Here is a 27,563-nt window from a genome sequence, read left to right on the forward strand (position 1 = left end):
AAAGACAGACAAAGACAGACAAAGACAAAGAGAGACAAAGACAAAGAGAGACAGAGACAGACAAAGACAGACAAAGAGAGACAAAGACAGACAAAGACAAAGAGAGACAAAGACAAAGAGAGACAGAGACAAAGACAAACAGAGACAAGACAAAGACAAACAGAGACAAGACAAAGACAAACAGAGACAAGACAAAGACAAACAGAGACAAGACAAAGACAAACAGAGACAAAGACAAAGACAAACAGAGACAAAGACAAACAGAGACAAAGACAAACAGAGACAAGACAAACAGAGACAAGACAAACAGAGACAAGACAAACAGAGACAAGACAAACAGAGACAAGACAAACAGAGACAAGACAAACAGAGACAAGACAAACAGAGACAAGACAAACAGAGACAAGACAAACAGAGACAAGACAAACAGAGACAAGACAAACAGAGACAAGACAAACAACAAAAGACAAACACAGGACAAACACAGAACAAACACAGAACAACAGAGGACAAAGACAACAAACAAAGACAAAGACAACAGAGGACAAAGACAGAACAACAGAGACAACAAACAGAAAAAAGACAACAGAGAGGACAACCAGAGAGAACAAAGACAACCAGAGAGAAGACAGAAAGCACAGAAAACAACAGAGAAAACAGAGAACAGAGCAAAAAGCACACACAGGAGAGCTGAGAGAGCAGAACAGAGAAAAGAGCAGAACACAGAGAACAGAACAAAGCAAAAAGCACAGCAAAGAGCACAGCAAAACAGAAAATACAGAGCAAAGCAGAACACAGCAGAACACAGAGAGCAAAGCAGAAAACACAAAGCTGAGGGCAGAGCACAGAATACAGAGAACAGCACAGAGAGCAGAGCACCACAGTGCAGGCAGACTGAAAGAGTAAATAGTAAAGACAGAGAAAGGTAGAGAGAAACCTGGACAAAGTGAACATAGACAATCAGGGAAAAGGAGAAGAAAAAGGCATAAGAGACAGACAAAGAAAAAAAGAATAGGAAACAGAACAGAGGACCAAAAAATTAAAATAAGAACAAGACAAAAACTTCTGCCTTCTTATTTTAAAAGGTCAAAAGAGCAAGAGCAAAGAGGAAAAGGGTAAGAGCAAATGTGTGGCGCATGCAGTTCAAATAAGACAACAGAAACAAACAGCAAAACCATCTTTATTTGAAAGGAGACACACACACCACCATCTTTATTGTTTTATTGCACAAAAAAAATCATCATCACAACATACAAAACATAACAAGCCCACACTCTACAAGAGCTGCACACACACTTCAGCATTCACCTCTACATTCTCACCGCTACTACTCTCATCAGTCGGCAAGCGCCTCCAGTCTTTTGGACAGCTCCCAGTAACAATGTTACTGGACACCTCCAAAAACTGCCCTGCCTACAAAACCCCCGGTCCCCAGCCAAAGCTCCGCACCAACATTGGCGATGATCGTCGCCTCGCAGAGCGGCCGGGACCGGGGGAAAAAAAACCCAGCCGGGGGAAAAAAAAAAAAAATCCCCCAGCTGGGGTTTTTTTTAATTATTTTAAAATAAATTCTAACTACAACCTGGAAAAAGAAAAACACATGCATACAAAGTTAGACACACTCACCACCAAGCCCAGCCAACAACCACACAGCTGCCCACTCACTCCCACCACAATCATTCTACCTCCCTACAGTAACAGGCAAGCGCCTCCAGTCTTTTGGACAGCTCCCAGTAACAGCATTACTGGACACCTCCAAAAACTGCCCTGCCTACAAAACCCCCAGTCCCCAGCCACAGCTCCGCACCAACATTGGCGATGATCATCGCCTCGCAGAGCAGCCGGGACCGGGGGAAAAAAAACCCAGCCGGGGGAAAAAAAAAAAATCCCCCAGCTGGGGTTTTTTTTTAAATTATTTTAAAATAAATTCTAACTACAACCTGGAAAAAGAAAAACACATGCATACAAGATTAGAAACACTCACCACCAAGCCCACCCAACTGCCCACACACTCCCACCACAGACAGTCATCACAGCTACTAACAAAACCACATGCTTCCATCCTTATTTAAAGATAACACTATCCTGGCATGAATAGAAACCCCCCCCCACCCCCAAAATGGCCATCCCAATAAAAAAAATTAAATAAAAAAACCCTACTTTTATCTCTTACTGACACACCCCCCCCCCCCCCAAAAAAAAAAAGAAAAAACAAAATAAGTGTTTCATAGATACATTATTCTGCTCTGGCAACTACCATTACTACACCCACAGGCAAGGCAGCTCCAAACACACACACACAGACACGTACACACAGACACGTACACACAGACACGTACACACAGACACGTACACACACCCTCCATGCAAAAAACAATGCCAGCACAGAAGATGCTGCCAGCCAGAAAGCCCTACAATGCCACGACCGTGTGGCTCTGGTGCTCTCCACGAGACCAGAAAAGAGTCAGATGCCACCATCTGTGATGGAAAGGGGCCGGCAAAGCGAGGAACGGCCATGCGGAAGAGGCCAGCAAGAAAGACCCGAGGCTCTGATGACACAGGGAAGAAAACCCTGAAAGGGCACCAGGAGGATGCAAAATAAGAGAGGCCTCAGAAAACACACAACCAACAAGACCTGAATGATGGCTGCCAAGATGATTGGCCAGAAACAATGCAGAATCACAGTGACAGACTGCTGCTTTCAGCTGCCTGCACAGAACAAGATGATCATTGGAGCAACACAGATGAGTCGGTCAAGACCAGACAAAAGACAGCAGATGCCTGTTGCACTAGCACTACAAAGCATATGCTGTGCTCCTTGAGCACAAAGAGCAAGGGCAACATCAAGACCTGAGCAAAAGAGAGCACAGCTACAACACACACCACATACACTACACAACAACACAGACACAGGCTAGAGCTGCCCTGCCTGACACCCACCCTCACTTTCTGCCATGCACACCCCACTGCCTCTGCCTCACACACACACACACACACACACACCCCACAACACCCTTTGCCCATGCACTTCGCTTTTGCAGTGCGCTGCATCACTGTTGCTCCTCAAGAGGCATCCTCAACAGCAGACACATCCTCTGCAGCAGCCACACCCTCTGATCTTCTTTTGCTCACCACATTTGCCTTCATCATCTGCAAAACCAGAGCACAAGCAGTCACCCCCTTGCCAGTCAGCTCCATCCCCATCTGCAAGGGCACCCTCCACCAAAGCGCCATCGGCGCTCCACTCACCTGCACCACAACAACTCCAAACGCCAACATCCTGCCCAGGGGGAAGCCCGTGGCACCTGGAAAAAAACAAAATAACAAAGTGACCCTTCTGCCAGGCAGCGCTCACCAGCCCTACAACATCCAGCTCCAATCCACTCACCTGAAAGTCTCAGCCACGCCTGGGAAAGGCCCACAGCAGACCTGAAAAAGCAGAGAAAAAGGCATCACCAAGAGGCAGCCCAACACCACCCACCCCACAATAAAATCAGACCCAACAAGCTCCCCCACTCACCTGCTCAGGCTCTTCTCAGCACTCAGCTGCTTCTCTCCACAACTTCCCGCAAAACCTGCAAGCACAGAGAGAAATCACGTGCTCAGGCGATGCCCGCAACACCACCACTCCAGTCCATCACGGACACACTCCACACACCACCATGGCTAACACCCACAGGCAAGGCAGCTCCAGCCCCAAAAACACACAGACAAACAAACAGCAGACACAAACACAGAGGACAGCCCTACACAAAAAAAACCCTATTCCCACACATAAGACTGCCGGCCAGAAAGAGCCGCACGGTCGTGGCGTCGTAGGGCCGAGGCTCTGGACGAGCCCAGAAAAGAGTCAAACGTCAATGCCCAGGATGGAAAGGGACCGGCAAAGCTCAGAAGACTGACGCAGAGGAGGCCGGCGAGAAAGACCCGAGGCCATGATGACGCAGGGAAGGAAACCCTGAAAGGGCGCCAGCGAGACGCAAGACAAGAGCGGCCCCGGAAGAGGTGTGGCCGATGAGGCCTCAACGGTGGCCACGACTATGACAGACCGCAAACGGCCACGATGCACAGTCAGAGTCACAGACCACCCCTTTCAGCTGCCTATGCAGAACAAGACGTAGTCCATTGGAGCAATGCTGATGAGTCTGGCCAGGCAAAAGACAATGGATGCCTGCCACGCTACTGCTGCAGAGCATAGGCTGTGCTCCTTGAGCACAAAGAGCAAGAGCAACATCAAGACCTGAGCAAAAGATAGCACAGCTACAACACACACCACATAAACTACACAACAACACAGACACAGGCTGGAGCTGCCCTGCCTGACATCCACCCTCGCTTTCTGCCATGCACACCCCACTGCCTCTGCCTCACACACACCACTCATCCAGAACAACCCTCCACTCTACACTGAACATCAGCACGCACACACACATACACAGAAACTGAGGATGCCCCAACACCCTTTGCCCCTCAACTTAACTGTGGCAGTGCTGTAGGTCACCGGTCCTCAAGAGCCATCCTCAGCAGCAGCCGCATCCACACTGATCTTCCTTTGCTCACCACATTTGCCTTCATCACCTGCCAAACCAGAGCACAAGCAGTCACCCCCTTGCCAGTCAGCTCCATCCCCATCTGCAAGGGCACCCTCCACCAAAGCGCCATCGGCACTCCACTCACCTGCACCACAACAACTCCAATGCCTGGGGAGGAAGCCCGTGGCACCTGGAAGAAAACAAAATAACAAAGTGACTCTTCTGCCAGGCAGCGCTCACCAGCCCTACAACATCCAGCTCCAATCCACTCACCTGAAAGTCTCAGCCACGCCTGGGAAAGGCCCACAGCAGACCTGAAAAAACAGAGAAAAAGGCATCACCGACAGGCAGCCCAACACCACCCACACCACAATAAAATCAGACCCAACAAGCTCCCCCGCTCACCTGCTCAGGCTCTTCTCAGCACTCAGCTGCTTCTCTCCACAACTTCCCACAAAACCTGCAAGCACAGAGAGAAATCACGTGCTCAGGCGATGCCTGCAACACCACCACTCCAGTCCATCACGGACACACTCCACACACCACCATGGCTAACACCCACAGGCAAGGCAGCTCCAGCCCCAAAAACACACAGACAAACAAACAGCAGACACAAACACAGAGGACAGCCCTACACAAAAAAAACCTATTCCCACACATAAGACACTACTGGCCAGGAAGAGCCACACGGTGGTGGCATCGTAGGGCCGAGGCTCTGGACGAGCCCAGAAAAGAGTCAAACGTCAATGCCCAGGATGGAAAGGGACCGGCAAAGCTCAGAAGACTGACGCAGAGGAGGCCGGCGAGAAAGACCCGAGGCCATGATGACGCAGGGAAGGAAACCCTGAAAGGGCGCCAGCGAGACGCAAGACAAGAGCGGCCCCGGAAGAGGTGCGGCCGATGAGGCCTCAACGGTGGCCACGACTATGACGGACCGCAAACGGCCACGATGCACAGTCAGAGTCACAGACCACCCCTTTCAGCTGCCTATGCAGAACAAGACGTAGTCCATTGGAGCAATGCTGATGAGTCTGGCCAGGCAAAAGACAATGGATGCCTGCCACGCTACTGCTGCAGAGCATAGGCTGTGCTCCTTGAGCACAAAGAGCAAGAGCAACATCAAGACCTGAGCAAAAGATAGCACAGCTACAACACACACCACATAGACTACACAACAACACAGACACAGGCTGGAGCTGCCCTGCCTGACACCCACCCTCGCTTTCTGCCATGCACACCCCACTGCCTCTGCCTCACACACACCACTCATCCAGAACAACCCTCCACTCTACACTGAACATCAGCACGCACACACACATACACAGAAACTGAGGATGCCCCAACACCCTTTGCCCCTCAACTTAACTGTGGCAGTGCTGTAGGTCACCGGTCCTCAAGAGCCATCCTCAGCAGCAGCCGCATCCACACTGATCTTCCTTTGCTCACCACATTTGCCTTCATCACCTGCCAAACCAGAGCACAAGCAGTCACCCCCTTGCCAGTCAGCTCCATCCCCATCTGCAAGGGCACCCTCCACCAAAGCGCCATCGGCGCTCCACTCACCTGCACCACAACAACTCCAATGCCTGGGGAGGAAGCCCGTGGCACCTGGAAGAAAACAAAATAACAAAGTGACTCTTCTGCCAGGCAGCGCTCACCAGCCCTACAACATCCAGCTCCAATCCACTCACCTGAAAGTCTCAGCCACGCCTGGGAAAGGCCCACAGCAGACCTGAAAAAACAGAGAAAAAGGCATCACCGACAGGCAGCCCAACACCACCCACCCCACAATAAAATCAGACCCAACAAGCTCCCCCGCTCACCTGCTCAGGCTCTTCTCAGCACTCAGCTGCTTCTCTCCACAACTTCCCGCAAAACCTGCAAGCACAGAGAGAAATCACACACTCAGGCGATGCCCGCAACACCACAGCCCATCCACATCAGGCATTCGCTCCCACACCTTTTCCTGTTCCGCTCTCCCATCCCAACTGCTGGGCTATAGCTCCCCACACCGAGGTCCGCCACACACCTGTAAAACAGGAACGGCGCTGGGCGACGGGGACAGCGCCGACAAGGTGATGGCCCTACGCCGGGCTCTACGTCCGCTCCCGGACTGATGCTCACCTCACCCTGCTCCTCCTGGATGTGAGCGACCTGCTCCCCGCAAGGCTCCACGCCTACAAGCACAAAGCAAAAATTAACCGCGCAACCCACTGACCGCAACACTCTCCTTCCAACACCAAATCTCTAGCTCACCTTCTTGGGGCATGCCCCTTTCTTCCTCCAGCTCCCTTGGGCCCACTCGGAACACTGCTCAGCATCTGCAAAAAACAACAAAACAAAACAACATAAAGTGGAGCACACAGACATTGACAAATCACCATTCCAGTCCATCACTGACACACTCCGCACACCACCATTCCTAACACCCACAAGCAAGGCAGCTCCAAACACACACAGACAGACCAAAAAAAAAAAAACATTAGACACAAACATGAAGGAAAGCCCTATGCAAAAAGAACTATTCCAATGCGTTCCACATGGTATCTGATGACACCACAGCCCTGCGGCTCTGATGCTCTGGACGAGCCCAGAAAAGACTAAGATGTCAACGCCCGGGATGGAAAGCGGCCGGCAAAGCGAGGAACGGCCACGCGGAAGAGGCCAGCGAGGAAGACCTGAGGCCGTGATGACGCAGGGAAGAAAACCCTGAAAGGGCACCGGTGAGACGCAAAACAAGAGCGGCCTCGGAACAAGAGCGGCCGACGAGGCCTCGACGGTGGCCGCAAAGATCGATGGGCACGATGCAAAGCCGGAGGCACGGACCGCCCCCTTCGGCTGCCTGCACGTGACGAGACACCATCCGTGGGTGCGATGCTGATGAGTCAAGCCAGCAAAACATGACAGAGGCCTACAATGCTAGCGCTCCACAGTGTAGGCCGTGCTCCTTGAGCACAAAGAGCAAGGGCGACATCAAGACCTGAGCAAAAGATAGCACAGCTACAACACACACCACATAGACTACACAACAACACAGACACAGGCTGGAGCTGCCCCGCCTACCGCACCCTCACTTTCTGCCATGCGCACCTCACCACCTCTGCCTCACACATACCCCACTCATCCAGAACAGCCCTCCGCTCTACACTGAACATCAGCGTGCACACACACACACACACACACAGAGTTAAGACACCCCTGATACCCCTTGCCCCTCAACTTAACTGTTCAAATGCTGGGCATCACCATCGGTCCTCAAGAGCCATCCTCAATGGCAGCCGCATCCGCGCTGATCTCCCTTCAGTCACCACAGTTGCCTTTATCACCTGCCAAACCAGAGCACAAGCAGTGACCCCCTTGCCGGTCAGCTCCAGCCACATCTGCGAGAGCACCCTCCTCCAAACCACCATTATCATCGCACTCACCTGTACTGTGCCAAAGCCACGCTCCAGCACTGTGGCTGTGAGGCTGCCCATGGCATCTGGAAAAAGCAAAGCAAAATTACTCTTCTGCTAGGCAGTGCGGACTAGCCCTACAACTACTGCCACACCATTATACGCACCCATTCTACTTCACCTCAAATCCTCAGCCACGCCTGGGAAAGGCCTGCACCGTACCTGAAAAAGCAGAGCAAAACACATCACCGAGAGGCAGGCCAGCAGCACCCTACCGCATAATAAAACTCAGGCAGACAAGCTTCCCTTCTCACCTGCTCAGGCTCCTCGTTGCCGCTCAGCTTCTCCTCTCCAAAACTTCCTGCAATGCCTGCAAAACCACAGAGAAGACCACACCTTGAGGTCATGCCAAAAACCACACCCCATGCACAACATTACCTCGCTACAATACCTTTACCTGCTCCGCTCTCCCATCCCGACTGCCGGGCTACGGCTCCCCACGCCGAGGTCTGCCACACACCTGTAAAACAGGAACGGCGCCGGGCAATGGGGACGGCGCCGATGAGATGACGGCCCTACGCCGGGCTCTACGTCCTCACCCAGACTGATGCTCACCTCGCCCAGCTCCTCCTGGATGTGAGCGACCTGCTCCCCGCAAGGCTCCACGCCTACAAGCACAAAGCAAAAATTAACCGGGCAACCCACTGACTGCAACACTCTCCTTCCAACACCAAATCTCTAGCTCACCTTCTTGGGGCATGCCCCTTCCTTCCAGCGCCCTTGGACCCACTTGGAACACTGCTCTGCATCTGCAAAAAGCAACATAAACTGGAGCACACGGACACTGACCGATCACCATTCCGGGCCATCGCTGCCACGCTCCATACGCTACCATTGCTAATAACCGCAGGCAAAGCAGCTCCATCCCCACACACACAGACAAGCATTAGACACAAAACAAACACACATAGGTACAAGCATCAGACACAAACATGCAGGAAAGCCGTACGCAAAAAGAACTATTCCCACGCATAAGATGCTACCAGCCAGAAAGCCCTACGATGCCATGACCGTGCGGCTCTGCTGCTCCGGATGAGCCCAGAAAAGAGTCAAACGCCACTGCCCGGGATGGAAAGCGGCCCGCAAAGCCGGGACGACCGATGCTGAAGCACCCGGCCGGGAAGACCCGAGGCTGCGGCGATACAGGGAAGAACCCTGAAAGGATGCCAAGAAGATGAAAAACAAGAGCAAAAACAGAAGAGGGGCAGGCAAAAAGGCCTCGACAATGACCCCGAAGATGAGCGGCCGCAAATGGTCACGATGCAAAGCCGGAGCGACGGACCGCCCCTTTCGGCTGCCCGCACGGGACGAGACGCGATCCGCTGGAGCGATGCCGATGACTGAGGCCGGGCAAAAGACGGCAGATGCCTGCCGCGATGGCGCTGTGGAGCGTGGGCTGTGCTCGTTGAGCACAAAGAGCAAGAGCAACATCAAGACCTGAGCAAAAGATAGCACAGCTATAACACACACCACATAGACTACACAACAACACAGACACAGGCTGGAGCTGCCCTACGTACCACACCCTCACTTTCTGCCATGCGCACCCCACCACCTCTGCCTCACACACCACTCATCCAGAGCAGCCCTCCCTACTACACTGAATATCAGCACGCATGCACAGAATGAAGACAACCCCAACACCCTTTGCCCCTCACCTTAGCTTTTCCAGGGCTGGGGGCGGGGGGGGGGGGGCAGTCAGGTCACTTTTGATCCTTAAGAGGCATCATTCAACGGCAGCCACATCCTCTCTAATCTTCCTTCGCTCACCTTCATCACCTGCCAAACCAAAGCGCAAGCAGTCACCCCCCGTGCCGGGCACCTCCATGCTCATCTGCAAGAGCGTGCCTCTCCAAACCGCCGTTGTCGCTCCATTCACCCGCACCGCGCCAAAGCGATACTCCCACATCCTGACTGAAAGTAATCCCATGGCACCTGCAAAAAACAAAACAACAAAATTACTCTTCTCCTAGGCACTGCGGACTAGCCGTAAAACAACTGACACGCCATTACACTCACCCATTCTACCTCACCTCAAATCCTCAGGCATGCCTGGAAAAGGCCCGCAAGGTATCTGAAAAAGCAAAGCGGACAGCCCCAGAAGCCACGGTAGCAGTCAGAAGCAGAGCCACAAAAGAGCAGATGGCAGTGGGTTCGCAGGCACAGATGAAAGAAAAGAGCTGCCAGGCGAGACTGCAAATTGTTTCCTGCCGGTCCCGAGAAGGCCAGCAGTTTTTTTCCTCTCTCAGCACTGAGGCTTGGACAAGAAAAGAGGTGAATTCGTTAGCTTGCAGGAGGTTGCTTTTTGACCCCTTCAGACACATGGACTTACTCACAGCTGCACTTAGTTTCCAAAGATGTGACTTCCTTTCTCATCATACTGCACTTCCAGGCAGGAAGAATGCTCACTTGGCTCTTCACACTCTTCACATAAAGTCTAGACTCTTCCATAACTCTGCATACTACAAAAAAAACTTACTCACTTCCTCTTGGAACAGAGCTGACAATATTTCTGAGGAGCAGCAGAACATCCGGCAAGCAAGCCGGAAACCAGAGTAGCTGACGAGAACGATATCTCACATGCATCCACATTACTGGACATAAGGCACACAAGCACTACGTAGAGCGGAAACGTAGATGGAAATGTTTTCCGGGGACCCCTGTTCTGTCCTTTTCTCTGCAATCCAGCTGAGGGACAAACAATTCTTCGAGTGTCATCATCTTCAAAGAGCCAAGCGATGAAGCTGCATCCCTTCCGCAATAAACACAGAAACGCAACAAAACAATACTGATGATTAACAAAAGATACGACTGCAGACGCGGAAGCCCTCTTCCACCCCTGAACGCCCCGCGCCGAGACACCGACGCAAAACCAAAACTGCCTGCTTTAAGCGATTTTCTGGCAGGCTTACGGCTCCACCTTCAGCCATCCCGTTGCTCTAATCTTAAGGAACAGCCTTTGCATCTCCAAATGCAGCAATAACTCTTCCTGCATACCTTTGCTTCTTCAAATGCTGCTATTCGCCGAGGCAAGTCCAGACCACTAACCCCAAAGGACAGCAAATGCAGAATGAACTCCCTGCCACCAGGCCCTCGCTTTATGTACCCCTAGCCCCGCCCACTGCCCTACCCACAAGCCCTGGGAAGGGGAGGGGCAAAGCACTGCCAGCCATAAAGACAGAGGGCTAGGGAAGAGCAAGGCTTTTGCTTCCACTCTGTAGCTAGGCTGCAGAGCACAGAAAGGCTAAACAGACCTCTTGGATAAAATGGACCATCTTCTTTGTTACTAAGACTTCATATACTATATCCATAATACCAGGAGGTCTGTTATTAAATTCTTTTACCCTAACTAGCACTAGCCTTTACACTGAAAACTAGAAATCAGTTCTACTTAGGCTTAGAAAGAAAACTACAAGATTCCACATAACCTATAAAGGGAACGCTACACCACACTGCTCTAATTGGTTCACACCTGTATTGAATACAGCTGTTGTAGGAAGACAGCATTTCCTCTAGGGCAAACCAAGATATCTAAATAACCCCCCGGAACAACGCTGCTTCTGTAATGTGAGTACTTCCAAACAGGGGTATTTCCTGTATAGTACCTAGAGTGCTTAGAAAAAGGGGCCACTGGGTGGAATGGAGCGTTCCCCACGGGAATACTACCTCTGTATGCCTAAGTGGAGGACGCGCACGAGGAGGGAAGAGGGATGCTAAGAGGGCTGGAGAACCCACGCAGGGGTCTGGGGCGCAACAAAGGCTTCCAGAAGCAGTTATGAATGGATGACAGCGGTCACACAAGGACTAAAGGGCCAAAACAGAGCTCAGGCACAAAAGAAAGACTGACAGAGTAGTCCAGAGTAAACTAAAGGGGTTCCTCAGAGCTCTACAGGACCAATAGAGGTCTATGCAGCACAACAAAGCTCTAAAGAAGAATCCAGAGCAGATTAGATATCTCTTACGCAGACTAGAGAGCAACTAAAAGAAGGCAGAAGAGAACAAGTAAAGCCTCCAAAGGGGTTCAGAAGAAAACATGGGTACTCAGGCACCTAAACAATGAAAACAGCACTCTAGGGCATAAGAGAGGGCTCAGGAAGAATTCTGAGACCACTAAATAACTCCTAAAGGAAATAGCCAAAAGACAGCTCTAGGGAACAAGGAAGGACAAAAGAGTAGTCCAGAGGCCACTAGAGAGGTGCTAAGCAGCCTGCATGGCCAAGGAATGACTCGAGAGAACAAGGAAGAAATCTGAAGGGCTTCTGAGCAGACTAGAGAATTCCAAAGGGGGCTGTGCAGCCAGAGGACAGCTCTGGTGCAGAACAAGCACCACACCCCAGGAGTGGTTCTCAGCAGACCAGAGGGCTCCTAAGGGGACTAAATGGCAAAAAAACCGAAACTGGCTAACGTGACTGACCTCAGCAGGTGCTCTGAGGAGACAGGAAGGCTCTCATACTATGCAGATGACCAAAACAGGGCTGTGGGGCACAACAAAGGCCTCCAGACGGGTTCTCAGTGCACTATAGGGGTCCTAAGGGAACTGGAGATCCAAAACACAGCTTTGGATCATGACAAAGGCCTTTACAAGCCTGCTGAGGGGACTGGAGGGGTGCTGAGGGGTCTGGAGGACAAAGAGAGCTCTGCACGGAAAAATAAAAGCACAAGAGATGAGGCCAAAGCAGAACAGAGGGCTGCTAAGTCTGGTAGGGGAACAAAAAAGGGCTCCACAGCATGAAGAAAAGCTCAACAGGAATTCTGAGGCTTCTAACAGGGTCCTAAAGTACTCTAGATATCCAAAATGGAGCTCTGAGGCAAAAAAAAGGTTAATCGCATTAGGGCTCGAAGACAGCCAGGTGGCCCAATTCAGTGGAAAAGAGTTGTTGAGAGCACAGTAGAAGGGTGCTAAGGCGTATACACTGTCAAGAAATGCCTCTGGGGAAGAAGGGAGAAATCTGGAGGGGTTGCGAGTAGACTAGAGGGTATCTAAGGCGTCTGGAAGGCCAGAAGAGAGCTGGGGGGCCCCATTCTGTGGTAAAGAGGGATCCAGAGCGCACTAGAGGGGTGCTAAAGCGTGTACACTGTCAATAAATGCCTCTGGAAAAGAAGGGAGCAATCTGAAGGGGTTGCAAGGAGACTAGAGGGTGTCTAAGGGGCCTAGGGGGCCAGAAGACAGCCAGGTGACCCAAGTCCGTGGAAAACAGGGGTCCAGAGCACAGTAGAGAGCTGTTAAGGCGTCTACATCATCACGCAATGCCTCTGAGCAAGAAGGGAGAAATCTGGAGGTGTTGCGAGGAGACTAGAGGGTGTCTAAGGGGTCTGGGGGGCCAGAAGAGAGCTAGGGGGCCCCATTCCATGGAAAAGAGGGCTCCAGAGCGCACTAGAGGGGTGCTAAGGCATCTACATGGTCCAGAAATGCCTCTGGGGAAGAAGGGAGAAATCTGGAGGGGTTGCGAGGACACTAGAGGGTGTCTAAGGGGTCTGGGGGCCCAGAATACAGCTGGGGGGGGGGCCCATTCTGTGGAAAAAAGGGTTCCAGAGCACACTAGAGGGGTGCTAAGGTGTCTACATGGTCCAGAAATGCCTCTGGGGAAGAAGGGAGAAATCTGGAGGGGTTGCGAGGAGACTAGAGGGTGTCTAAGGGGGCTGGGGGGCCAGAAGACAGGTGGGGGGGCCCCATTCTGTGGAAGAGAGGGCTCCAGAGCACAGTACAGGGGTGCTAAGGCGTCTACATGGTCAAGAAATGGCTCTGGGGAAGAAGGGAGAAATCTGGAGGGCTTGCCAGGAGACTAGAGGGTGTCTAAAGGGGCTGGGGTTCTGATTCTGTGGAAAAGAGCAGTCCAGGGCGCACTAGAGGCGTACTAAGGTGTCTGCATGGTCCAGAATTGCCTCTGGGGAACAAGGGAGAAATCTGGAGGGGTTGCGAGGACACTAGAGGGTGTCTAAAGGGTCTGGAGGGCCCGAAGGGAGCTGGGGGGTCCCATTCTGTGGAAAAGAGGGCTCCAGAGCACACTAGAGGGGTGCTAAGGCGCCTACATGGTCCAGAAATGCCTCTGGGGAAGAAGGGAGAAATCTGGAGGGCTTGCGAGGAGACTAGAGGGTGTCTAAGGGGTCTTGGGGGCCAAGAAAGAGCTAGGGGGCCCAATTCTGTGGAAAAGAGGGCTCCAGAGCGCACTAGAGGGGTGCTGGGTCGTCTACATAGTCCAGAAATGCCTCTGGGAAAGAAGGGAGAAATCTGGAGGGATTGCGAGTAGAATACAAGTTGTCTAAGGGGTCTGGGGGGCCAGAAGACAGCCAGGTGGCCTAATTCTGTGGAAAAAGGGGTTCCAGAGTGCACCAGAGGTGTGCTAAGGCGTCTACACTGTCCAGAAATGCCTCTGGAGAAGAAGCGAGAAATCTGGAGGGGTTGTGAGGAGACTAGAGGGTGTCTAATGGGCCTGGGGGCCAGAAGAGAGCTGGGGGGCCCATTCTGTGGAACAGAGGGGTGCAGCGCACTCTAGAGGGGTGCTAAGGCGTCTACACTGTCAAGAAATGCCTCTGGGGAAGAAGGGAGAAATCTGGAGGGGTTGCCAGGAGACTAGAGGGTGTCTAAGGGGTCTGGGGGAGCAGAACATATCTGGGGGGGACAATTGTGTAGAAAACAGGGATCCAGAGCGCACTAGAGGAGTGGTAAGTGGTCTAAACTGTCAAGAAATGCCTCTGGGGAAGAAGGGAGAAATCTGGAGGGGTTGCGAGGAGACTAGAGGGTGTCTAAGGGGCCTGGGGGGCCAGAAGAGAGCTGGAGGCCCCATTCTGTGGAAAAAAGGGGTCCAGAGCACACTAGAGGGGTGCTAAGGCGTCTACATGGTCCAGAAATGTCTCTGGGGAAGAAGGGAGAAATCTGGAGGGGTTGCCAGGAGACTAGAGGGTGTCTAAGGGGTCTCGGGGGCCAGAAGGCAGCTCGGGGGCCCCATTCTGTGGAAAAGAGGGGTCCAAAGCGCACTAGAGGGGTGCTAAGGCATCTACACTGTCAAGAAATGCCTCTGGGGAAGAAGGGAGAAATCTGGAGGGGTTGTGAGGAGACTGCAAGGTGTCTAAGGGGTCTGGGGGGCCAAGAGAGAGCTGGGGAGCCCATTCTGTGGTAAAGAGGGGTCCAGAGTGCACTAGAGGGGTGATAAGGTGTCTACACTGTCAAGAAATTCCTCTGGGGAAGGAGGGAGAAATCTGGAGGGGTTGCGAGGAGACTAGAGAGTGTCTAAGGAGTCTGAGGGGCCCAAAGACATCTGGGGGGCCCCATTCTGTGGAAAGGAGGGGTCCAGAAGGCACTAGAGAGGTGGCAAGTGGTCTACACTGTCAAGAAATGGCTCTGGACAAGAAGGGAGAAACCTGGAGGGGTTGCGAGGAGACTAGAGGGGGTCTAAGGGGCCTCGGGGGCCCGAAGACAGCTGGGGTCCCCATTCTGTGGAAAAGTGGGGTCCAGAGCACACTAGAGGGGTGCTAAGGTGTCTCCATGGTCAAGAAATGCCTCTGGGGAAGAAGGGAGAAATCTGGAGGGGTTGAGAGGAGACTAGAGGGTGTCTAAGGGGGCTGAGGTTTCCGAAGAGAGGTGGGGAGCCCCATTCTTTGGAACAGAGGGGTCCAGAGCGCACTAGAGGGGTGCTAAGGGGTCTACACTGTCAAGAAATGGCTCTGGGGAAGAAGGGAGAAATCTGGAGAGGTTGCGAGGAGACTAGAGCGTGTCTAAAGGGTGTGGAGGTGCCAAAGATATCTGGATGGCCCAACTCTGTGGAAAAGAGGGGTCCAGAGCGCACTAGAGGGGTGCTAAGGCGTCTACATGGTTCAGAAACGCTTCTGGGGAAGAAGGGAGAAATCTGGAGGGGTTGCGAGGAGACTAGAGGGTGTCTAAGGGGTCTGGGGGCCCAGAAGAGAGCTGGGGGGCCCAATTCTGTGGAAAAGAGGGGTCCATAGTGCACTAGAGGAGTGCTAAGGAGTCTACATGGTTCAGAAATGGCTCTGGGGAAGAAGGGAGAAATCTGGAGGGGTTGCCAGGAGACTAGAGAATGTCTAAGGGGGCTGGAGGTCCCAAGGATATCTGGGGGGCACAACTGTGTAGAAAAGAGGGGTCCAGAGCGCACTAGAGGGGTGCTAAGGCATCTACACTGTCCAGAAATGGCTCTGGGGAAGAAGAGAAAAATCTGTAGGGGTTACGAGGAGACTAGAGTGTGTCTAAGGGGCCTGGGGGGCCCAGAAGAGAGCTGGGGGTCCCCATTCTGTGGAAAAGAGTGGTCCAGAGTGCACTAGAGGGGTGCTAAGGCATCTACCCTGTCAAGAAATGCCTCTGGAGAAGCAGAGAGAAACCTGGTGGGGTTGTGAGGAGACTAGGGGGTGTCTAAGCGGTCTGCGGGGCCCGAAGAGATCTGGGGCCCAAGTCTGTGTAACAGAGGGGTCCAGAGTGCACTAGAGGGGTGTTAAGGCACCTACCCTGTCAACAAATGCCTCTGGGGAAGAAGGGAGAAATCTGGAGGGGTTGCGAGGAGACTAGAGGGTGTCTAAGGGGTCTGGGGGGCCAGAAGAGAGCTGGGGGGCCCTATTCTGTGGAAAAGAGGGGACCAGAGCCCACTAGAGGGGTGCTAAGTTGTGTGCATTGTCTAGAAATGCCTCTGGGGAAGAAGGGAGAAATCTGGAGGGGTTGCGAGGAGACTAAAGGGTGTCTAATGAGTCTGGAGGTCCCAAAGATATCTGGGGGGCACAACTGTGTAGAAAAGAGGGGTCCAGAGCGCACTAGAGGGGTGCTAAGGCATCTACACTGTCAAGAAATGCCTCTGGGGAAGAAGGGAGAAATCTGGAAGGGTTGCGAGGAGACTAGAGGGTGTCTAAGGGGGCTGGGGGCCCAGAAGAGAGCTGGGGGGCCCAATTCTGTGATAAAGAGGGCTCCAGAGCGCACTGGAGGGGTGCTAAGGCATCTACACTGTCAATAACTGCCTCTGGGGACGAAGGGAGCAATCTGGAGGGGTTGCCAGGAGACTAGAGGGTGTCTAAGGGGGCTGGAGGTCCCAAAGATATCTGGGGGGCACAACTGTGTAGAAAAGAGGGGTCCAGAGTGCACTAGAGGGGTGCTAAGGCATCTACACTGTCCAGAAATGGCTCTGGGGAAGAAGAGAGAAATCTGGAGGGGTTGCGAAGAGACTAGAGGGTGTCTAAGGGGCCTGGGGGGCCCGAAGACAGCTGGAGCGCCCCATTCTGTGGAACAGAGGGGTGCAGAGCGCACTAGAGGGGTGCTAAGGCGTCTACACTGTCAAGAAATGGCTCTGGAGAAGCAGGGAGAAATCTGGAGGGGTTGCGAGCACACTAGAGGATGTCTAACAGGTCTGGGGGGCCAGAAGAGAGCTGGGGGGCCCCATTCTGTGGAACAGAGGGGTCCAGAGCGCACTAGAGGGGTGCTAAGGTGTCTACACTGTCAAGAAATGTCTCTGGGGAAGAAGGGATAAATCTGGAGGGGTTGCCAGCAGACTAGAGGGTGTCTAAGGGGGCTGGAGGTCCCAAAGATATCTGGGGGGCACAACTGTGTCGAAAAGAGGGGTCCAGAGCGCACTAGAGGAGTGGTAAGTGGTCTAAACTGTCAAGAAATGCCTCTGGGGAAGAAGGGAGAAATCTGGAGGGGTTGCGAGGAGACTAGAGCGGGTCTAAGGGGTCTGGGGGGCCAGAAGAGAGCTGGAGGGCCCCATTCTGTGGAACAGAGGGGTGCAGAGCGCACTAGAGGGGTGCTAAGGTGTCTACACTGTCAAGAAATGGCTCTGGGGAAGAAGGGAGAAATCTGGAGGGGTTGCGAGGAGACTAGAGGATGTCTAAGGGGGCTGAGGTTTCCGAAGAGAAGTGGTGAGCCGCATTCTGTGGAAGAGAGGGGTCCAGAGCGCACTAGAGGGGTGCTAACACGTCTACACTGTCAAGAAATGCCTCTGGGGAAGAAGGGAGAAATCTGGAGGGGTTGCGAGGAGACTAGAGGGTGTCTAAGGGGTCTGGGGGCCCAGAAGAGAGCTGGGGGCCCAATTCTCTGTAACAGAGGACTCCAGTGCACACTAGAGCGGTGCTAAGGCGTCTACACTGTCAAGAAATGGCTCTGGGGAAGAAGGCAGCAATCTGGAGGGGTTGCCAGGAGACTAGAGGGTGTCTAAGGGCTCTGGAGGCCAGAAGAGAGCTGGGGGGCCCAATTCTGTGGAAAAGAGGGATCCAAAGTGCACTAGAGGGGTGCTTAGGCGTGTACACTGTCAAGAAACGCCTCTGGGGAAAAAGGGAGAAATCTGGAGGGATTGCTAGTAGACTACAAGGGGTCTAAGGGGTCTGGAGGTCCCAAAGATATCTAGGGGACACAACTGTATAGAAAAGAGGGGTCCAGAGCACACTAGAGGGGTTCTAACAGGTCTACATGGTCTAGAAATGCCTCTGGGGGAGAAGGAAGAAATCTGGAGGGGTTGGGAGAAGACTAGAGGGTGTCTAAGGGGCCTGGGGGGCCTGACCAGAGCTAACGGGCCCCATTCTGTGGAAAAGAGGGCTCCAGAGTGCACTAGAAGGGTGCTAAGGTGTCTACACTGTCAAGAAATGCCTCTGGGGAAGAAGGGAGAAATATGGAGGTGTTGCGAGAAGACTAGAGGATGTCCAATGGGGTACAGGCCGAGAAGATATGTGTGGGTCCCAATTCTGTGAGAAAAAGGAGTACAGAGCACACTAGAGGGGTGTTAAGGCATCTACATGGTCCAGAAATGCCTCTGGGGAAGAAGGGAGAAATCTGGAGGGGTTACGAGGAGACTAGGGGGTATCTAAGGGGTCTGGGGGGCCAGAAGAGAATTGGGGGGCCCCATTCTGTGGAAAAGAGGGGTCCAGAGCACACTAGAGGGGTGCTAAGGCATCTACACTGTCAAGAAATGGCTCTGAGGAAGAAGGGAGAAATCTGGAGGGCTTGCCAGGAGACTAGAGGGTGTCTAAGGGGGCTGGAGGTCCCAAAGATATCTGGAGGGCCCCATTCTGTGGAAAAGAGGGGTCCAGAGCGCACTAGAGGAGTGCTATGGCATCTACACTGTCAAGAAATGGCTCTGAGCAAGAAGGGAGAAATCTGGAGGGGTTGCGAGGAGACTAGAGGCTGTCTAAGGGGCCTGGGGGGCCCGAAGACAGCTGGGGTCCCCATTCTGTGGAAAAGAGTGGTCCAGAGTGCACTAGAGGGGTGCTAAGGCATCTACACTGTCAAGAAATGCCTCTGGGGAAGAAGGGAGAAATCTGGAGGGGTTGCGAGCACACTAGAGGGTGTCTAAGGGGTCTGGGGGGCCAGAAGAGAGCTGGGGGGCCCCATTCTGTGGAAAAGAGGGGTCCAGAGCACATTAGAGGGGTCCTAAGGTGTCTACATGGTCCAGAAATGTCTCTGGGGAAGAAGGGAGAAATCTGGAGGGGTTGCCAGGAGACTAGAGGGTGTCTAAGGGGTCTGGGGGCCCAGAAGAGTGCTGGGTTGCCCAATTCTGTGGAAAAGAGGGGTCCAGAGTGCACTAGAGGGGTGCTAAGGCGTCTACACTGTCAAGAAATGCCTCTGGGGAAGAAGGGAGAAATCTGAACCTGGAGGGGTAGCAAGGAAACTAGAGGGTGTCTAAGGGGTCTGGGGGCCAAAAGTGGGCTGGGGTGCCCAATTCTGTGGCAAAGAGAGGTCCAGAGCGCACTAGAGGGTTGCTAAGGGGTCTACTTGGTCAAGAAATGTCTCTGGGGAAGAACCGAGAAATCTGGAGGGGTTGCGAGGAGACTAGAGGCTGTCTAAGGGGCCTGGGGGGCCCGAAGAGAGCTGGGGTCCCCATTCTGTGGAAAAGAGTGGTCCAGAGTGCACTAGAGGGGTACTAAGATATCTACATGGTCCAGAAATGCCTCTGGGGGAGAAGGGAGAAATCTGGAGGGGTTGCCAGGAGACTAGAGGGTGTCTAAGGGGTCTGGGGGGCCAGAAGAGAGCTGGAGGGCCCCATTCTGTGGAACAGAGGGGTGCAGAGCGCACTAGAGGAGTGCTAAGGGGTCTACACTGTCAAGAAATGGCTCTGAGGAAGAAGGGAGAAATATGGAGGGGTTGCGAGGAGACTAGAGGGTGTCGAAGGGGTCTGGGGGGCCAGAAGAGAGCTGCAGGTCCCCATTCTGTGGAAAAGAGGGGTTCAGGGCGCACTGGAGGTGTGCTAAGGCATCTACATGGTCCATATATGCCTCTGGGCAAGAAGGAAGAAATCTGGAGGGATTGCGAGGAGACTACAGGGTGTCTAAGGGGCCTGGGCAGCTCGAAGAGAGCTGGGGGGCCCAATTATGTGGAAAAGAAGGATCTAGAGCGCACTGGACGGGTGCTAGGGCATCTACACTGTCAAGAAATGCCTCTGGGGAAGAAGGGAGAAATCTGGAGGGGTTGCCAGGAGACTAGAGGGTGTCTAAGGGGTCTGGGGGGCCAGAAGAGAGCTGGAGGGCCCCATTCTGTGGAACAGAGGGGTCCAGAGCGCACTAGAGGGGTGCTAAGGTGTCTACACTGTCAAGAAATGGCTCTGGAGAAGCAGGGAGAAATCTGGAGGGGTTGCGAGGAGACTAGAGGGTGTCTAAGGGGTCTGGGGGCCCAGAAGAGAGCTGCAGGTCCGAATTCTGTGGAAAAGAGGGGTTCAGGGTGCACTAGAGGGGTGCTAAGGCATGTAGATATTCAAGAAATGGCTCTGGGGAAGAAGGGAGAAATCTGGAGGGGTTGTGAGGAGGCTAGAGGATGTCTAACGGGTCTGGGGGAGCAGAAGAGAGCTGGGGGGCACAATTGTGTATAAAAGAGGGGTCCAGAGTGCACTAGAGGGTTGCTATGGCATCTACACTGTCAAGAAATGGCTCTGGGGAAGAAGGGAGAAATCTGGAGGGGTTGCGAGGAGACTAGAGGGTGTCTAAGGTGCCTGGGGGTTCCGAAGACAGCTGGGGTCCCCATTCTGTGGAAAAGAGTGGTCCAGAGTGCACTAGAGGGGTGCTAAGCTGTCTACATGGTCCAGAAATGCCTCTGGGCAAGAAGGGAGAAATCTGGAGGGGTTGTGAGGAGACTAGAGTGAGTCTAAGGGGTCTGGGGTGCCAGAAGACAGCTGGGGTGCCCCATTCTGTGGAAAAGAGGGGTCCAGAGTGCACTACAGGGGTGCTAAGGCATCCACCCTGTCAAGAAATGTCTCTGGGGAAGAAGGGAGAAATCTGGAGGGGTTCCGAGGAGACTAGAGGGTGTCTAAAGGGGGCTGGAGGTCCCAAAGATATCTGGGGGGCACAACTGTGTAGAGAAGAGGGGTCCAGAGCACACTAGAGGGGTGCTAAGGCGTCTACACTGTCCAAAAATGGCTCTGAGGAAGAAGGGAGAAATCTGGAGGGGTTGTGAGGAGACTAGAGGGTGTCTAATGGGCCTGGGGGCCAGAAGAGAGCTGGGGGGCCCATTCTGTGGAACAGAGGGGTGCAGCGCACTCTAGAGGGGTGCTAAGGCATCTACACTGTCAAGAAATGCCTCTGGGGAAGAAGGGAGAAATGTGGAGGGGTTGCGAGGAGACTAGAGGGGGTCTAAGGGGTCTGGGGTCCAGAAGAGAGCTGGGGGGGCCCCATTCTGTGGAAAAGAGGGGTCCAAAGCGCACTAGAGGGGTGCTAAGGCATCTACACTGTCAAAAAATGCCTCTGGGGAAGAAGGGAGAAATCTGGAGGGGTTGCGAGGAGACTAGAGGATGTCTAAGGGGCCTGGGGGGCCAGAAGAGAGTTGGGGGTACAATTGTGCAGAAAAGAGGGGTCCAGAGTGCACTAAAGGGGTGCTAAGGGGCATCTACACTGTCAAGAAATGCCTCTGGGGAAGAAGGGAGAAATCTGGAGGACTTGCGAGGAGACTAGGGGGTGTCTAAGGGGTCTGGGGGGGGGCCAGAAGAGAGCTGGGGGGCCCCATTCTGCGGAAAAGAGGGGTCCAGAGTGCACTAGAGGGGTGCTAAAGTGTCTACATGGTCGAGAAATGCCTCTGGGGAAGAAAGGAGAAATCTGGAGGGGCTGCAAGGAGACTAGAGGGTGTCTAAGGGGCCTGGGGGTCAGAGGAGAGCTGGGGGGCCCCATTCTGTGGCAAAGAGGGGTCCAGAGCGCACTAGAGGGGTGCTAAGGGGCATCTACACTGTCAAGAAATGGCTCTGGGGAAGAAGGGAGAAATCTGGAGGGGTTGCGAGGAGACTAGAGGGTGTCTAAGGGGTCTGGGGGCCCAGAAGAGAACTGGGGGGCCAATTCTGTGGAAGAGAGGGATCCAGAGTGCACTAGAGGGGTGCTAAGGCGTCTACACTGTCAAGAAATGCCTCTGGGGAAGAAGGGAGCAATCTGGAGGGGTTGCGAGAAGACTAGAGGGTGTCTAAGGGGTCTGGTGGGCCAGAAGAGAGCTAGGGGGCCCCATTCTGTGGAAAAGAGGGGTCCAGAGCACAATAGACGGGTGCTAAGGTGTGTGCATGGTCTAGAAATGGCTCTGGGGAAGAAGGGAGAAATCTGGAGGGGTTGCGAGGAGACTAGAAGGGGTCTAAGCGGTCTGGAGGACCAGAAGAGAGCTGGGGGGCCCATTCTGTGGAAAAGAGGGCTCCAGAGCGCACTAGAGGGGTGCTGAGGCGTCTACACTGTCCAGAAATGGCTCTGGGGAAGAAGGGAGCAATCTGGAGGGGTTGCGAGGACACTAGAGAGTGTCTAAGGGGTCTGGAGGTCCCAAAGGTATCTGGGGGGCACAACTGTGTAGAAAAGAGGGGTCCAGAGCGCACTAGAGGGGTACTAAGATATCTACATGGTCCAGAAATGCCTCTGGGGAAGAAGGGAGAAATCTGGAGGGGTTGTGAGGAGACTAGAGGGTGTCTAAGGGGTCTGGGGGCCCAGAAGAGAGCTGGGGGGCCCAATTCTGTGGAACAGAGTGGTCCAGCGCGCACTAGAGGGGTGCTAAGGCATCTACATGGTCTAGAAATGCCTCTGGGCAAGAAGGGAGAAATCTGGAGGGGTTGCCAGGAGACTAGAGGGAGTCTAAGGGGACTGGAGGTCCAAAAGATATCTGGGTGGCCCCATTCTGCGGAAAAGAGGGGTCCAGAGCACAATAGAGGGGTGCTAAGGGGTCTACACTGTCCAGAAATGCCTCTGGGGAAGAAGGGAGAAATCTGAACCTGGAGGGGTAGCAAGGAAACTAGAGGGTGTCTAAGGGGTCTGGGGGCCAAAAGAGGGCTGGGGTGCCCAATTCTGTGGCAAAGAGAGGTCCAGAGCGCACTAGAGGGGTGCTAAGTCGTCTACTTGGTCAAGAAATGGCTCTGAGAAAGAAGGGAGAAATCTGGAGGGGTTGCGAGGAGACTAGAGGGTGTCTAAGGGGCCTGGGGGGCCCGAAGACAGCTGGGGTCCCCATTCTGTGGAAAAGAGTGGTCCAGAGTGCACTAGAGGGGTACTAAGATATCTACATGGTCCAGAAATGCCTCTGGGGAAGAAGGGAGAAATCTGGAGGGGTTGTGAGGAGACTAGAGGGTGTCCAAGGGGCCTGGGGGCCCAGAAGAGAGCTGGGGGGCCCCATTCTGTGGAACAGAGGGGTCCAGAGCGCACTAGAGGGGTGCTAAAGCGTCTACACTGTCAAGAAATGCCTCTGAGGAAGAAGGGAGAAATATGGAGGGGTTGCGAGGAGACTAGAGGGTGTCTAAGGGGTCTGGGGGCCAGAAGAGAGCTGGGGGGCCAATTCTGTGGAAAAGAGGGGTTCAGGGTGCAGAAGAGGGGTGCTAAGGCATGTAGATATTCAAGAAATGGCTCTGGGGAAGAAGGGAGAAATCTGGAGGGGTTGTGAGAAGGCTAGAGGGTCTAACGGGTCTGGGGGAGCAGAAGAGAGCTGGGGGGTACAATTGTGTATAAAAGAGGGGTCCAGAGTGCACTAGAGGGGTGCTATGGCATCTACACTGTCAAGAAATGCCTCTGGGGAAGAAGGGAGAAATCTGGAGGGGTTGCGAGGAGACTAGAGGGTGTCTAAGGTGCCTGGGGGTTCCGAAGACAGCTGGGGTCCCCATTCTGTGGAAAAGAGTGGTCCAGAGTGCACTAGAGGGGTGCTAAGGCGTCTACATGGTCCAGAAATGCCTCTGGGGAAGAAGGGAGAAATCTGGAGGGGTTGTGAGCAGACTAGAGTGAGTCTAAGGGGTCTGGGGTGCCAGAAGAGAGCTGGGGGGCCCATTCTGTGGAACAGAGGGGTCCAGCGCACTCTAGAGGGGTGCTAAGGGGTCTACACTGTCAAGAAATGCCTCTGGGGAAGAAGGGAGAAATCTGGAGGGGTTGCGAGCACACTAGAGGGGGTCTAAGGGGCCTGGGGGGCCAGAAGAGAGCTGGAGGCCCCATTCTGTGGAAAAAAGGGGTCCAGAGCACACTAGAGGGGTGCTAAGGTGTCTACATGGTCCAGAAATGGCTCTGGGGAAGAAGGGAGAAATCTGGAGGGGTTGCCAGGAGACTAGAGGGTGTCTAAGGGATCTGGGGGGCCAGAAGGCAGCTCGGGGGCCCAATTCTGTGGAAAAGAGGGGTCCAGAGCGCACTAGAGGGGTGCTAAGGCGTCTACACTGTCCAGAAATGCCTCTGGGGAAGAAGGGAGAAATCTGGAGGGGTTGCCACTAGATTACAGCGTGTCTAAGGGGCCTGGGCGGCCAGAAGAGAGTTGGGGGTACAATTGTGCAGAAAAGAGGGGTCCAGAGTGCACTAGAGGGGTGCTAAGGGGCATCTACACTGTCAAGAAATGCCTCTGCGGAAGAAGGGAGCAATCTGGAGGGGTTGCGAGAAGACTAGAGGGTGTCTAAGGGGTCTGGGGGGGGCCAGAAGAGAGCTGGGGGGGCCCATTCTGTGGAAAAGAGTGGTCCAGAGCGCACTAGAGGGGTGCTAAGGTGTCTACATGGTCGAGAAATGCCTCTGGGGAAGAAAGGAGAAATCTGAAGGGGTTGCAAGGAGACTAGGGGGTGTCTAAGGGGCCTGGGGGCCAGAGGAGAGCTGGGGGCCCCCATTCTGTGGAAAAGAGGGCTCCAGAGCGCACTAGAGGGGTGCTAAGGCGTCTACACTGTCCAGAATTGTCTCTGGGGAAGAAGGGAAAAATCTGGAGGGGTTGCCAGGAGACTAGAGGGTGTCTAAGGGGTCTGGGGGGCCAGAAGAGAGCTGGGGGGCCCCATTCTGTGGAACAGAGGGGTCCAGAGTGCAGAAGAGGGGTGTTAAGGCGTGTACATGGTCAAGAAATGCCTCTGGGGAAGAAGGGAGAAATCTGGAGGGGTTGCCAGGAGACTAGAGGGTGTCTAAGGGGCCAGAAAAGAGCTGGAGGGCCCCATTCTGTGGAAAAGAGGGGTCCAGAGCACACTAGAGGGGTTCTAACAGGTCTACATGGTCTAGAAATGGCTCTGGGGAAGAAGGGAGAAATCTGGAGGGGTTGCAAGGAGACTAGAGGGTGTCTAAGGGGTTGGGGGGCCAGAAGAGAGCTGGGGGGCCCCATTCTGTGGAAAAGAGGGGTCCAGAGTGCACTAGAGGGGTGCTAAGGCATCTACACTGTCAAGAAATGCCTCTGGGGAAGAAGGGAGAAATCTGGAGGGATTGCGAGGAGACTAGAGGGTGTCTAAGGGGTTGGGGGGCCCGAAGACAGCTGGGGTCCCCATTCTGTGGAAAAGAGTGGTCCAGAGTGCACTAGAGGGGTACTAAGATATCTACATGGTCCAGAAATGCCTCTGGGGAAGAAGGGAGCAGTCTGGAGGAGTTTCTAGCAAATTAGAGGGTGTCTAAGGGGTCTGGGGGGCCAGAAGAGAGCTGGGGGGCCCCATTCTGTGGAAAAGAGGGGTCCAGAGCACAATAGAGGGCTGCTAAGGCGTCTACACTGTCAAGAAATGGCTCTGGGGAAGAAAGGAGAAATGTGGAGGGGTTGCGAGGAGACTAGAGGGTGTCTAAATGGTCCGGGGGGCCAGAAGAGAGCTGGGGGGCCCCATTCTGTGGAAAAGAAGGGTCCAAATTGCGCTAGAGGGGCCCTAAGTCATCTACACTGTCAAGAAATGCCCCTGGGAAAGAAGGGAGAAATCTGGAAGGGTTGTGAGCACACTAGAGGGTGTCTAAGGGGTCTGGGGGGGCCGAAGACAGCTGGGGTCCCCATTCTGTGGAAAAGAGTGGCCCAGAGCAAACTAGAGGGGTGCTTAGGCGTGTACACTGTCAAGAAATGCCTCTGGGGAAGAAGGGAGAAATCTGGAGGGGTTGTGAGCAGACTAGAGTGAGTCCAAGGGGTCTGGGGTGCCAGAAGAGAGCTGGGGGGCCCATTCTGTGGAAAAGAGGGATCCAGCGCACTCTAGAGGGGTGCTAAGACGTCTACACTGTCAAGAAATGCCTCTGGGGAAAAAGGGAGAAATCTGGAGGGGTTGCCAGGAGACTAGAGGGTGTGTAAGGGGGCTGGAGGTCCCAAAGATATCTGGGGGGCACAGCTGTGTAGAAAAGAGGGGTCCAGAGCGCACTAGAGGAGTGGTAAGTGGTCTAAACTGTCAAGAAATGCCTCTGGGGAAGAAGGGAGAAATCTGGAGGGGTTGTGAGGAGACTAGAGGGTGTCTAAGGGGTCTGGGGGGCCAGAAGAGAGCTGGGGGGGCCCATTCTGTGGAAAAGAGGGGTCCAGAGTGCACTAGAGGGGTGCTAAGGCGTCTACACTGTCCAGAAATGCCTCTGGGGAAGAAGGGAGAAATCTGGAGGGGTTGTGAGGAGACTAGAGGGTGTCTAAGGGGGCTGCGGGGCTACAAAAGAGGTGGGGGCCCCCAATCTGTGGAACAGAGGGGTCCAGAGCACACTAGAGGGGTGCTAAGGGGCATCTACACTGTCAAGAAATGGCTCTGGGGAAGAAGGGAGAAATCTGGAGGGGTTGTGAGGAGACTAGAGGGAGTCTAAGGGGCCTGGGGGCCCAGAAGAGAGCTGGGGGGCCCAATTCTGTGGAAAAGAGGGATCCAGAGTGCACTAGGGGGCTGCTTAGGTGTGTACACTGTCAAGAAATGCCTCTGGGGAAGAAGGGAGAAATCTGGAGGGGTTACGAGTAGACTAGAAGGGGTCTAAGGGGTCTGGAGGTCCCAAAGATATCTGGGGGACACAACTGTATAGAAAAGAGGGGTCCAGAGTGCACTAAAGGTGTGCTAAGGTGTCTACACAGTCAAGAAATGCCTCTAGGGAAGAAGGGAGAAATCTGGAGGGGTTGCAAGGAGACTAGAGGATGTCTAAGGGGTCTGGGGGACCAGAAGAGAGCTGGGGGGCCCTATTCTGTGGAAAAGAGGGGTCCAGAGTGTACTAGAGGAGTGGTAAGGCATCTACACTATCCAGAAATGTCTCTGGGGAAGAAGGGAGCAATCTGGAGGGGTTGCGAGGACACTAGAGGGTGTCTAAGGGGTCTGGGGGCCCAGAAGAGAGCTGGGGGGCCCCATTCTGTGGAAAAGAGGGGTCCAGAGCACAATAGACGGGTGCTAAGGTGTGTGCATGGTCTAGAAATAGCTCTCGGGAAGAAGGGAGAAATCTGGAGGGGTTGCCAGGAAACTAGAGGGTGTCTAAGGGGTCTGGGGGCCCAGAAGAGAGCTGGGGGGCCCAATTCTGTGGA

The 27,563-nt window shown here is 53.9% G+C and overlaps 3 long non-coding RNA genes across 3 annotated transcripts; all 3 read right to left on the reverse strand.

The window, feature by feature from the left end:
* Nucleotides 1-3,245: 3,245 nt before the first annotated feature.
* Nucleotides 3,246-3,575, reverse strand: LOC135330343 (uncharacterized). The gene is made up of 3 exons (XR_010392327.1): nucleotides 3,521-3,575; nucleotides 3,389-3,429; nucleotides 3,246-3,305 (listed from the first exon to the last, which is right to left on the reverse strand). It is a non-coding gene; the product is annotated as an uncharacterized LOC135330343 (long non-coding RNA).
* A 483-nt stretch (nucleotides 3,576-4,058) lies between these two features.
* Nucleotides 4,059-4,994, reverse strand: LOC135330348 (uncharacterized). The gene is made up of 4 exons (XR_010392328.1): nucleotides 4,938-4,994; nucleotides 4,806-4,846; nucleotides 4,678-4,722; nucleotides 4,059-4,578 (listed from the first exon to the last, which is right to left on the reverse strand). It is a non-coding gene; the product is annotated as an uncharacterized LOC135330348 (long non-coding RNA).
* A 1,571-nt stretch (nucleotides 4,995-6,565) lies between these two features.
* LOC135330349 (uncharacterized) lies at nucleotides 6,566-8,596 on the reverse strand. The gene is made up of 8 exons (XR_010392329.1): nucleotides 8,543-8,596; nucleotides 8,385-8,447; nucleotides 8,242-8,297; nucleotides 8,095-8,149; nucleotides 7,958-8,013; nucleotides 7,758-7,858; nucleotides 6,789-6,853; nucleotides 6,566-6,709 (listed from the first exon to the last, which is right to left on the reverse strand). It is a non-coding gene; the product is annotated as an uncharacterized LOC135330349 (long non-coding RNA).
* Nucleotides 8,597-27,563: the final 18,967 nt, after the last annotated feature.

The sequence above is a fragment of the Dromaius novaehollandiae genome, chromosome 19, assembly GCF_036370855.1.
Source record: "Dromaius novaehollandiae isolate bDroNov1 chromosome 19, bDroNov1.hap1, whole genome shotgun sequence".
Classification (NCBI taxonomy): domain Eukaryota; kingdom Metazoa; phylum Chordata; class Aves; order Casuariiformes; family Dromaiidae; genus Dromaius; species Dromaius novaehollandiae.